This window comes from Panthera tigris, chromosome C1, assembly GCF_018350195.1.
Source record: "Panthera tigris isolate Pti1 chromosome C1, P.tigris_Pti1_mat1.1, whole genome shotgun sequence".
Taxonomy (NCBI): Eukaryota; Metazoa; Chordata; class Mammalia; order Carnivora; family Felidae; genus Panthera; species Panthera tigris.
In genome coordinates this window covers 161,421,975-161,435,818 of record NC_056667.1, presented here as the reverse complement: position 1 = coordinate 161,435,818, position 13,844 = coordinate 161,421,975, and the positions used below count along the sequence as shown (strand labels likewise).

Genomic DNA, 13,844 nt, shown 5'->3' with positions numbered 1-13,844 from the left:
TTATGCAGTGTTTGCATTTAAAATCTGAGCTTCACTTCCTTATAAAAACTGTGAAAGGAACCAACATTTCTATAACATGTGAAAATCCCACATCACTAGCATAATAAATGAAAAAGTAGTGTTTGATTTGCAAAAATGGACTATATGTGTTTTTTTAAACAGCTGGGTCCGCTCTTCTACTTAAAATATTTCAATTTGTGGGGTACCTGGCCAGCTCAGTTGGTAGAATATGTAACTCTTGATCTTGGGGTTGTCAGTTTCAGCCCCACGTTGGGTCTAGACCTTACTTATAAAAAAAGCCAAACATTTCAACTTGTAAAAATAAATCTTTTTTATAAAATAAAGCTTTCCCACGGTCCAACTATTGTGTAAAGAAAAATGAATTATTAATTTTTAAAAAGACACTATAGTTAAATTTTTTTGAGTAATATTAACCAAAATAAAAAAAGAAATTGAAAACAGACATCTTGGCATATGTTTACCATCTTTAAACTGATAACATAGTGACTTTAAGCAAATGTATTCTCTTTTCTGGCATTTGGTTAGGCAGTTCCTATTTGGCAAGTTGCTTAATTATCTCATGACCCCATTATCTCAGTCTCCATTACTATGGAGAGACTGAAAGCTCTTTTAACAAAAATGCATGTATTATTTCAAGTAGAAAATATTGTTGCCAAATACCATGGCAATCTTACCCTGTAGACCCTGTCATATTATTGCATCTTGCCCCTACCTATTGTCTGGACCTTCACAGTAACCATTATGGATTAGGTTCACTCATGGCTTCATCTTACTATTCTATGCTTATTCTCTTTTGTCTCATTTCCACTTATTATTTTAAGTGTATTTTTTCTTGCTATACCTTTGTAGGATAATTTAACATAATGAAGTCCTTTTGGGACACGATGGGTTATAAATAAATTAATGAAAATGCTAATATGCTGTCTTTTAATTACACTAATTTGTAGGTTTGGGATGAAATTGACATTTTGAAGGTAGTATCTCATGTAGTCGTAAACTCCACATGTCAGAGCTCAGAGCTAAATATGCAAAATTGCAGCAGTACTGAAAACATCTTGGATCTCAGCTTAACAACTGTGAGTTTCACAATTAAGTTTCAGCTTAACAATTGATAGGAATGGATTCTGTCTGATTAACTCAAGCAAAAAGGGCCTTGAACAGAACGATAGCCAGGAGCTCACAGGATAGATGGGAGGCTGGAAGGCCAGGACAGAATGAGGACAGCTCCCGGAGTCCAGGCAACAAGAACAACTTCTGGATCTTTCCGAGGTGCTGCAGCTCCAGTGTATGCCCTCCCTCTATTTCCCATCCTGTGTACCTCTTCTCAAGATTAAAAGTTTCATGATCCAGATTGCTTAATGTGTTCTGTGCATTCACAGATTTCTAGAGCTAAAATCAAGGGAAATTTACTATGGAGTAAAAGTACATCTTGAAAGTTTGCCAAAATATAAGGAACTATAAATTCCAAAAAATAAAACATCCCAGGAGTCTAGCTGTCTTCCCTTGGGTTAGTCACATGTGGCTCCTTAGTTGCAGTGAGATGAAGAATACTAATTTACATCCCCACCAAGATTACCAACAGAGGGAGCGAGGGAATTCCCCACTAGGAAACAGAGGTGTTCCTGGTAAAGGAGGTTATTGCTGGTTACCAAAGAACAACCTATGTGCAATATACTACAGCAAGAGTGGACTATTAATTTCTGTGTTGTATTAAAAAACCCTGATGAGGGGTGCCTGGGTGGCTGAGTCATTTAAGCGTCTGACTTTGATTTCAGCTCAGGTCATGATCTCATGGTTCATGAGTTTGAGCCCCAAAGCAGACTTTGTGCTAGCAGCGTGGAGCCTGCTTGGGATTCTCTCTGTCTCTCTCCCTGTCTCTCTCTGCCCCTCCTCCATGCATGCGTGTGCTCTATCAAAATAAATAAATAAACATTTTTTTAAATAAAAAAATAAAAACCCCTAATGAATAGTGTCCCCCCCCCCAAATTCATGTCCATGCAGAACCTCAGAATGTGACCTTATTTGCAAACAGGATCATTACAGATGTAATTAGTTGAAAACCTAGATGAGCTCTTACTGGATTAGGGTGGGACCTAAATCCAGGGAGAGTGTCCACATCAGAGGCAGAAGAAAACACACCTTCTTCTCTCAGAGAGAAGGTGACGAAGGTGATGTGAAGATGGAAGCAGAGACTGGAATGGTGTATCTACAAGTCATAGAATGTCAAGGGTTGCCAGCAACCACTAGAAGCTGGGAGAGAGGCATGGACCGTTTCCCTCAGAGCCTCCAGAAGGAATCAACCCCGCCAACAATTTAATTCTGGACTTGTGGCCTCCAAAATGGTAAAAGAATAGATTTCTGTTGTTTTAAGCCATTCAGCTTGTGGTAATTTGTGATGGCAGCCCTAGGAAACAAATGTACCCCCTAAGAACAGTTTCTTTGTGCAAAACCCTAAGTGGTAACACTATGGAAGAAGGTGGTTAGCAATTTTTATGGGAGTGAATAAAAGTTCTCTTTTGCTATTTCAAAAGGAAATAAATCTACGAACGGTTTTGTTTATTCCACAAAGAGCTACCAAATACTTCTTCTGCACTGGGCATTGTTCTAGGGGCTGAAAATACAGTGGTGAACAAATTAAGTAAACTCGTGGAGCTCACATTTAGAGGGGAAACAGTTAAAAAAGTAAGCAAGACATAGTCTGTTGAGATCAGGGCTATGAAGAAGGTGAAACTGGATGATGTGTTCTAGAGTGAGATGTAGGAGGCAGGAGGCTGTTTAGGCTGGGTGGTCAGGCAAAGAGGAGAGAACTGAGAGCAGACATTACGAGGGGTCAGACATTTGTGTCATGGAGGGAAAATATTCCAGACAGAGGAACTGAGAGAAAGGGAAGCTGAGTGACCACTGACAAGTGAGAGAAGATGTGGGGGCGGGGGGGCGTAGATTTAGGCAGAGGCAGAACACAACTACTCTGAGATATGTCATGAAGGTAGAGGAGATTAAGTAGGAGAATAACATCACCTGATTTAAACATTTAAAGTCAGTCTGTTCACTGTGTGCAGAGAAGATTGTAGGGAGCCAGAAGGAACACCGGACACTTGGGAGACAGCAGCATTAGGCTGGATGAGAGCAGGTAGAGCTCAAATTAGGGTGGTATTCTGGGGATGCAAAGAAGTGGACTAATTCTGGATATGAGGTAGACTTTGACAAGATTAGTAAGTATTACTTAAGTGTCTTCTTGGTCCAGCATTGCTTGAAATTCTGTAAGGGATACAAAAAATATGATACTACCAAGATTCAAATATCCAGGAGTTTTGCATTTAATTGGACAGATAAGACATATGCATATATTTATAAAACATATATAGACTCAAAATGCATTATAGTGTGATGGAAATAATAAATGCAGGAAAGAAGGCTCCAGTGGGTTGAGGTCATAAGGAAAACTTCATAAACTTGAGATGGGCCTTCAAAGACATGTTAAGATTGAAGGAGAGCATTCCAGTTTGGATAAAGCACGAACAAATTTAAAAAGTAGAGATTGAATGTGCACTGTTTGGGGTGGGTGAATAAACTAATCTGGATGGATTAGAGTTTGTATACAGTGAATAATGCCAATTAAATTAGATCAGTAAAGTGAGGATAGATGATAGAGGGTTTTGACATCGAGAATGAGTTTAAATTTAATCTTCTAGGGCAGGGGTCAGCAAACTTTTTGAAAGGGCCGAACAATAAATATTTTAGGTTCTGCAGGTCATATGGTCTCTGTTACAACTACTCAACTCTTCTGGGGTGCCTGCATGGCTTAGTTGGTTAAGTGTTGAGTTTGGCTCAGGTCATGATCTCTCTGCTCTCGAGTTTAAAGCCCCTCCCCCCTCACTTTCCCCTTATCCACCTTCCCTTCTCTTCCTTCTCTCCTCCCTCCCCCACTCACAGGCACACCCTTTCTCTCTGTCTGTCTCTCTGTCTCTCTCTCTCTCTGTCTCTCTCTCTCTCTCTCTCTCAAAAAACCAAACAAAAAAACATTCTACACAACTACTCAACGCTTCCACTGTGGTCTGAAAGCAGCCATAGATGATACTTTTCAAGTGAGTATGGCTGTGTTTCAATAAACATTATTTATAAAAACAAGTGGCAGGCCAGATTCGGTCATTGGATTACGGTAGCAGAGCAAAGGAATAAAAATGGTGTTTTACGAATTTTTGAAGTAACTAGGTGCAAGGGTAGGGATCATTTCTTTGTCACTTAGCAATCCATTTCCCCTATCCTCCTTCCTCACAGTTTCCAGACTTTCAGTCAGATGTCAACTTCTCTCACATGTTTAGGGAGAAGCCAGATGAACTTCTAGTTCTAGGAGTAGTCTCATATTAATCTAAATTCATCTTAGATTCATTAATCTAAGGTCATCCCATTCCCCATTCAGCAAGGGTAAGTTCAGGTAACCTATACCTGAGCCACATAGTGCATGCCATTTCTCCAGCATAGAGGGAGGTTCAGGAAGGACATCTGAACTAAATTTGTCCAGTAACATGCACTGTATCCTTTGTAGTAATGGAGCTTCTAGGAAAGCAACCTTCTGACTCTGGAAGAGCCAATAAGAGGACACTCTCCCTTTCTGGGCAGGGTGGTATATATAGACATAAAACTTGGATTTCTGGATTTGGGTAGTTGGTTAGTTAGTTCGGTTTTTGAGAGAAGCCAGGTTTGGACTGACGCTGACAAGACTGAAGGCAGAACAGAGAAAGGTAAAGAAGCCAGGTCTTTGATGACATGGTTGGACTACTAAATCAAACTAACCCTGTGGCCTATCCTACCTTGGTCTTTTTAGTCTTAATAGCCAATAAATCACTTTCATTGTTTAAATCTGTCTTGAGTTTTCTGTTACTTGAGCTTTTGGTTTTTTTTTTAAGTATTCCATTGTTACAGAAAAATAATATGGAATGGGGAGATACTGAAAGGAGATAGACTAGATGGAAGATGAGGCATGAAGTGGTAAGGTACAAGGTGGCAGTGAGAAAAATGTCATTGAAAAAAGAAAATTAATATGTGAGGTGAGGCTAGCTCTTCAGCCACCATTTTAATTTTTTTTTAACATTTATTCATTTTTTGATAGAGACAGAGCGTGAGTGGGGGAGGGGCAGAGAGAGAGGGAGACACAGAATCTGAGGCAAGCTCCAGGCTCTGAACTGACAGCAGAGAGCCCGACACGGGGCTCGAACTCACGGACCGTGAGATCATGACCTGAGCCGAAGTCAGACACTTAACCAACTGAGCCACCCAGGAGCCCCATCTTCAGCCACCATTTTAAATCCAGCTCCTTACAATGCTCTGCTGCAGCTGCTGCCAGGCCTGGCCTGCACTCCAGCACCCTCCCTCCCCCCAACCCACCCTCCCACTTATTCCGCCACCATGGAGGACATGAACAAATACAGCAACACAGAGGGATTCGCAGAGGGATCCAAGATCAACGTGAGCAAAAGTCAGGATGGTGGGTACTGGAACTGAAAGAACACAAACTGGATGGCAACTTGATAGACCTTGAAAGGGCCAAAACTTTAAAAGGGAAGAAACCCCTCTCCACCAAATAGGTTTTTGTGGGTGGATTGAGCCTAGATAGTTCTTTAGAACAAATTAATTTTTTTTTATGTTTTATTTTATTTATTTAAATTTTTTTTAATGTTCATTTATTTTTGAAAGAGAGACAGAGCATGAGTGGGGGAGGAGCAGAGAGAGAGGAAGACCCAGAATCCGAAGCAGGCTCAGGCTCCAAGCTGTCAGCACAGAGCCCAACGCGGGGCTCGAACCCATGAACCATGAGATCATGACCTGAGCCAAAGTCGGACACCTAACTGACTGAGCTACCAGGCATCCCCTGAAGAACAAATTAAGGAATATTTTGGAGCTTTTGGCGATATTGAAAACACTGAACTTCCCATGGACACAAAAACAAATGAAAGAAGAGGATTTTGTTTTATCACATATACAGCTGAAGAGCCAGTAAAGAAATTGTTAGAAAACACATTGTAACAGATGAAAACAAACTGGTTCTGGGAAGTGTGAAATCAAAGCTGCATAACTCAAAGAGGTATATAGGCAGTAATAGCAACAACAAAAAGGAGGAAGCTGGTGGATGAGGTGGTACTAGGGGTCATGGATGAGGTTGGGGCCAATACAGGAGCCAAGGATTTAATAGCTATTATGATCGAGGATATGGAAATTACAATAGTGCCTATGTTGGTCTCAAAACTATAGTAGCTATGGCGGCTATGGTAATATTGGGTATAACTTTGGGAACTATGGATATGGACAGGGATGTGTAGACTACAGTGGCCAACAGAGCACTTATGGCAAGGTGTCTTGAGGGGGTGGCAATCACCAAAACAATTACCAGCCATAGGAGGATGTTGGAGAAAACAGTGGGAACTTCACTGCAGGTTGTGTGTCACCCAGACTACGTCTATCTCATGTTACAGGCAGAGCACAAGGCACACACCAGAAAATGTTGTCCTGTAGAGGAGATCACGAGAGTAAGCTATCTTGCAGGACGATTGATCTTCCGTTGATCTAAGGTGACTATTTTGTAAAAGACTTTCTAATGTACAAGACACACTGGGTCCAACTGTATATAGCCACCAATTAGTTTTCTTTGTTTTTACTTTGTCTTTTGCTGTGTTATGACTTGATGTGGATTTGTGTTTATACAAACTTTATTTGTATGATTTATGTTAAACCTCAAATAAATGCTTCCTTATGTGGAAAAAAATATGTGAGGCTAACCTATATTGATTTGACCAGAATTCCTACATACAATAAAAAGCTAAGGGAAAAAAATAAGGAATACAGAAAGTGAGGAGTTTGAGCCCACTCACAAGAAAAGACATGAAACATAAGGAACTGAAAGATTAAAGATGAAAGATATTTATTTGCATCCTCAGCCTAACCACAGTCCAACAGATTATATCATCCTAAAAACAAAAGATGTAAAGCAACAAGTATTTAAAATCTATAAATGCTCACTACAAAAGGTACAATCAGGGTCCATAAAAGAGTATGCAAAACTATAAGTATGGTGAAAAAAACAAAAAAAAAAAATCTGTGAAAATAGAATAAGCTAATGAGAACTTTTGGGTTATATCATGGAATGGAAGAGGGGTCAGATTAAGAATCAAAGGGAAGAAGGGTAAGGTGACTGAATGACAGATTGGGAAACTCTCATTAGAAAGGGTAGGACTGATCAAGTCACTCCACTTACTCATATTTTCACACTTTTCATACATACTAGGGCACATTCTGCCAATAGAACATGTAGTCCATTGATATGTAACTTCTGTGAGCCCCAGTGAAATAATAGAGAGAACCAAAAAAACAGATGAGAACTGCTAGGAGAAGCTTAGCAATGATTCACACAGAATCACTGAGTCTTTAATATTTCAGTGATGAAAAGGTAAATAAAACACTTCTGGTTTCCAGTCCAGCTTACAAGAAGCTTGAAAGTTGTCACTCCAAGTTAACAAATAAAAAGCTGAACAAACTGAAAAATCAACAGCTCTCCTTACATCCAAAAGACAAGTGAGGTCACAGGGCAAAATGTTGTTCCCAAATTTGGAAAGATCAACAGGCAAATACATAGAATCACAACTTACTAGGGCAACAAGCTGTGCAAACCAGTGCCAGGGTAGGGAAACCTGAACAGTAATTTACGAATTGCTGGGCACTCAATGTAGATAACTCTGAGATTTAAAAACTCCAGCGGGACCCAGTCAGTGGGGGCTCCCACACTTTTGTGAGTTAATTCCTGGATCTCTATTACATTCTCACACTGAATATCGGAGAAAAATCCACACTCTTTCTTCCCCACCACGTTTTTGGCAGGGGAAGAGGAAAAGAAACCATTTAAAAATATACCAGAGCATTCTGTTCTTAACAAGGTCCGCCTTCAGAAGGTACTATTTAATCACAGCTTAACCGGCTGGGGTATTATCAGAGCCTAACTAACCTGGGGGAAGGGAAAGATCCACTTCCAGCCCCCTCTAGCCATCCTGTCTCACTTAAGGGTATGGAGGGACGAGGACTGAGAAGCACATTAGAAGTTCACAGTCCAAAGGCACAGGCACACTAAAAGACCAGATCATAAGATTATAAAACTTCCCTTCCCCTCCACCTTACCATCACATTACTAAAGGCCTATTTATAGCAGTTCCTTTCACTCTGTACATCATAACCAGCTTCCAAGAAAAAATTACAAGATATATGAAAAAGCAAAAAACATAAGTGGAAGAGACAGAGGAAGCCTCAGGACCAGGCTCAGATACAAGAGAGCTGTTGGAATTATCACATCAGAAATTTAAAACAACTATAATTAATATACTAAGTTCTCTGATAAGTAGACAGCATGCAAGTACAGATGGGCAATGTAAGCAAAAATATGGAAATTCTAGGAAAGAATAAAAAGAAATGCTAGAGACAAAAAACACTGTAACAAAAGTGAATAATGCCTTTGTTGGACTTATTAGTAGACTGGACACAGCTGAAGAGAGAATCTCTGAGTTTAAAGATACTTCAGTAGAAACTTCCAAAACTGAAAAGCAAAGAGAAAAAAGACTGAAAAAAGAAACAACAAAATATCCAAGAACTGGGTACAAAAAAGGTAACATATACACAATGGGAATGCCAGAAGAAACGAACAGAAGAAATATTTGAAACCATACTGAATTTCCCCCAAATTATTGTCAGACAACAAACTGCAAATCCAAGATGTTCAGAGAATACCAAACAGGATAAATCCCCCTGCAAAACTACACTTAGTCATATCAGTTTCAAACCACAGAAAATCCTGAAAGAAGCCCAAGGATAAAAATCCATTACCTACAGAGTAGCAAAGATAAGAATGACATCTGACTTCTCAAAAACCATGCAAGTCTGAAAAAATGGGAGTGAAACGTTTAAAGTGTTGACAGAGAGGGGTGCCTGGGTGGCTTGGTCGGTTAAGCATCTGACTTCGGCTCAGGTCATGATCTCACGGTCCGTGAGTTCGAGCCCCGCATCGGGCTCTGTGCTGACAGCTCAGAGCCTGGAGCCTGTTTCAGATTCTGTGTCTCCCTCTCTCTCTGCTCCTCCCCTGTTCATGCTCTGTCTCTCTCTGTCTCAAAAATAAATAAACGTTAAAAAAAATTATAAAAAATAAAATAAAATAAATAAAGTGTTGACAGAGGGACACCTGGGTGGCTCAGTCAGTTAAGTGGTTAAGTGTCAGACTCTTGATTTCGGTTCAGATCATGATCTCACAGTTCATGAGATTGGGATTCTCTCTCCCCTTCTCTTGCTCTGCCCTCCCCCCTCCCACCGCAATAAATAAATAAATGAAATAAAATAAAAAACAAAGTGTTGACAGAAAAACTCACCAACCTAAAATTCTGTAGCCTACAAAGTTATCCTTCAAAAATGAAAAAGAAATAAGGACTTTCTCAAACAAATAAATATTAAGGGAATTCGGTGCCAGTAGACCTGCCTTTCAAGAAAGTTTAAAAGAGGTTCTGTAGAGAGAAGGAAAATGATATATGTCAGACACTTGTATTTAAATAAAGAAAGGAAGAGCGCTGGAGAAGAAATAAGTGTAGGCAAAATAAAAATTTTTATTTCTCTTCTTATTGATCTAAAAGATAACAGTTTGTTCAAAATAATAACAACACTGAATTTGACGATATATGCTTCTATATGTATATACGTATACTTACTTATAAGTATGGCAATAGGAGGAAGAAATTAGGATTATTTTATTATGATAAGGTATTTGCACTACTCATGAAGAGGTTATAGTGTTATTTGAAGTGGATTTAGATTAGTTGTAAATCTATATTGAAAATTCTAGGGCAAACACTTAAAAAAGGCAAAATAGAAGTATAGCTGATACGCTAAAAAAAAGGATTAAAAATGGAATTATATAAAATGGTCAGTTAAAACCACAAAAGGCAGAAAAGAGGTAACAAATAGAAAATAGTAACAAATGTGATAGCTATTTATCCAACTACTGATTATATCAATAATCACTTTGAATGTCAACAGTCTGAATGCACTAATTAAAAGACAGAGATTGTCAGAGTGAATCAAAAAGCATGAGCCAGGAGGAGAATGATATCACCAAAACGGCAGCATAGGAATTTCTAGCACTCATTTCATCCCAGAAGCATCAATCTAAACAACTATGCATGTATGAAAATACCTTCTCAAGAGCCAAGGATTCCAGGTGATAGATTACAGAATCTGGGTGAAGCAGAGAAGTAGGAAAACACTCACTGAGGATGATAAGAAATACATTCATATTGTTCCCATCACCCCTCCTCTAAGCCAGGACAGCCTAGGCTGAGAGAGACCCTCCCCATGGGAGGTGAGTGAAGTGACTATACGATTTCACTGTGGACCCCAGCCAGAGCCACCTTGCCCCAGCACCCAGTCAACACCTACAGCCTTAGGTGCCTCTTTACAGGCTCTCACAAACCCAAGTCCCCACATCACTCCAGTGCCTTTAGGCCCCAGTGGTCCCAGGGGACTCCCTTGGCTCCAGGTTCCCAGGGGGATGCTACAAACCTAGACCCCTGGCTCATCTGAGTGCTGCCCAGTTCCAGTGGCCCCAGAAGGCTTCCATAGCTGTAGGCTCCTGGTAAGATCCTAAGAACCCAGACTCTTGGCATATCCCAGCACCAGCCACTGCCCATGGCCCTGGGTAGTTCCTGTGGCTCCTGGCTCCCCAATAGTTTGCACACACCCAGGCTCCAAATGAGTACCCACAAACTTAAGCTCCTGGCTGGGCCCAGCACAAGGGTGACCGGCACAGGCCCAGGCTTTCAGTCCACCCCAACACCAGGCCAAACCCTGTGGCCTCAGGCCCCTTACTACCCCCAGCACCATGCTGGCCTCTGTGGATCTAGACTCTAGACAGGCTGCCACAGACCCAGGCTCCTAGCTCATCCCATCACCAGGGCAGTCCCCAAGGCACCAGCCTTAAGGCTTGCTCCAAAGACCCAGGCTCATGGTCTGTACTAGCACTAGTCTGGACCTGTAGACCTAACTTCCCGGCTGGCCCCCCAAGACCACAGGTGACAGGATGACTCCTGCAGCCCCAGATTCCAGGCTCACCCTGGTGCCAAGCTGGCCTCTCTGACCCCGGTCTCCAGGCCGGCTCCATGAAATCAGGTTCCTGGTCCATCCCAGTTCTAGATCAGCCCCCGTAGACTCAGATGATAGGCCCATCCCAGTGATCCCTGGTAACTGGTTGGCCCCTACAGGCACAAAAACGGACCAGTGATGCAAACAGAAACAATCTCTCTAAATAAAATAGGTTGTTTTAGGGGCGCCTGGGTGGCTCAGTTGGTTAAGTATCTGACTTCGGCTCAGGTCATGATCTCCCAGTTTGAGTTCAAGCCCCACGTCAGGCTCTATGCTGATAGCTCAGAGCCTGGAGCCTGGTTTAGATTCTGTGTCCCCCAGCCCCAGTTTCTCTGCCCCTACCCTGCTCTCTCTCTGTCTCAAAAATAAACATTAAAAAAATCCTTTTTAAATAGGCTGTTTTATGTTTGCTTTCTGTGTGTACATACATATCCATATCCCTATCTATCTACCCACTTACCTCCATATGTTTCTTATAAACAAAATCCTGTTGAGAATTGACTTTATACAGGGCACTGAGCTAAATTCTAGGAACCAAAAATAGGGGTTTATAATCTAGTTGGGAAGACATATATTAAGGGTAATTATGCTATTACAGAATGGCATTTATTCAGTTTGTGAATAGTCTGGTTTGTCAGTGTTCCTATGAAAAAAAAAAGTATGATAGACTGAATAATGACCTTCCTAAAATATCCATGTTCTATTCCCAGAACCTGTGAACATGTTATTTTACATGACAAAAGGGACTTGGAAAAAAGTACACAAAGCTATGTGTGATTAAGTGAAGGACCTTGAGATGCAGAGATATTACCCAGGTGGACCAAATCTAATCAGATGAGTCCTGAAGAATGAAGAACCTTCCCAAACTGGGGTCAGAAGAGGCATGTGACTACAGAAGAGAGGTCTGTAATTGGTTGGCCCCTATGGGCACAAAAAATGACTAGTAATACAAACAGAAACAATCTCTCTAAATAAAATAGTTTGTTTTAGGGGCACCTGGATGGTTCAGTTGGTTGAGTGACTGACTCTTGATTTCGGCTCAGGTCACAATCCCAGGGTTGTGGGATCCAGCCCTGCACTGGGCTCCATGCGGAGAATGGAGCCTGCTTAAGATTCTCTCTCTCCCCCTCTGCCCCCTCTCCCCAGCTTGCATGTTCTGTCTCTCTCTATAGAAAAGAAAAGAAAAGAAAAGAAAAGAAAAGAAAAGAAAAGAAAAGAAAAGAAAAGAAAAGAAAAGAAAAGAAAAGAAAAGAAAAGAAAAGAGAAAAAAGATCATAAAATACACTTACAGTACTATACTGTATTTATCAAAAAAAAAATGCATTATCAGTGGACCCGCATAGTTCAAATCCGTGTTAAGGTTCAACTGTATTTTATATCAATAGAAATGCCTTGTTTGCTGGGATGATAGTCAATTAGACCATCTGAGTATATGGACAGTATCCAAAAGGTCTGGATTTGCGAGTGCAAGTAATAGTCTCCAACAGGTAACAGCTGGAAGGTTATGGTTGGAAGCTTATTCTCATCAGCTTGAAATGATATTAAGGATCCTATATGGAGGCCCTATGGTTTTGATTAGACAGGGCAGAGTATACAAGTGAGCCAAATCAATCACAGGTAGGCAGAACCAGGTGTCTGATGCAATCCTGGAGGCAGGCAAAAGACAGTAGATAATAGATGTTCATAAAGGACTTCAGGAATTGGAGCCCAAATTCCAACAACCAGTGCTAAAGTGAAGCCAAGGACCTGAGGAAGTAGGTGGGCATGGGAGGTCAGAGCAGGGTTCAGATGTGGAACACCTTCTAGGAATTTAATCAAAATTTTACTTTCCTCTAGGTGGTTGGGTTTTTAACAGAGCCGACATGGAGCTGTAAAGTGACTTTTGCTCAAGGGTATCCTAAAGGCCCCGCCAGACATTTGACGAACAGATGATAAGTACATCCCTGCTAGACATTTGACAAACAGATAAGTATATCCCTGCTAGACAGCCAACAAACATGTGATAAGCATATCTACAGGATGATTAGCAGCCGTTAGTTCACACATCCTGCATTTGCTCACTCTTCTCAAGGCTAAGGCCTCACCTCTTTGGTATTGCTAAGGGAAATATACACAGACTGTAAGGTAATTTATATCTCCATTAGCTGATACTGCTCTGCTATCTAATAGATATTTATCTCTTTGTACGTTCCTATTTCATTTTACTCTCCAGTGAGGGTTTTCTGATCTAGGCTCTATAGCAGGAGCTATGGAAGTACTCTGTATTGCACAGGAATTTTCCACACTTTCAATCTAGAGAGGGGCTTTAATAATATATACGAATCTGAAAAATAGTACAGAGAATAACAATTTTATTTTATTATTTTATTTTTTTAATGTTTATTTCTGAGACAGAGACAGAGCATGAGTGGGGGAGGGGCAGAGAGAGAGGGAGACACAGAATCTGAAGCAGGCTCCAGGCTCTGAGCTGTCAGCACAGAGCCCAACGTGGGGCTCAAACTCATGGATGGCAAGATCATGACCAGAGCCGAAGTTGGCCTCTTAACCAACTGAGGCATCTAGGCGCCCTGAGGGGAGGATTTTTTATTTATTTGTTTGTTTGTTTTTTTAATATAATTTATTGTCAAGTTGGCTAATATACAGTGTATACAGTGTGCTCTTGG

General features: G+C 40.9%; 1 long non-coding RNA gene and 1 pseudogene across 8 annotated transcripts in view; one reads left to right on the top strand and one right to left on the bottom strand.

Annotated features, from left to right (window-relative positions):
* The window catches only part of LOC102957346, a 130,845-nt gene that overhangs the window by 106,953 nt on the left and 10,048 nt on the right, over positions 1-13,844 (bottom strand). The window lies entirely within an intron of this gene.
* Positions 5,413-6,522, top strand: LOC102963148 (annotated as a pseudogene).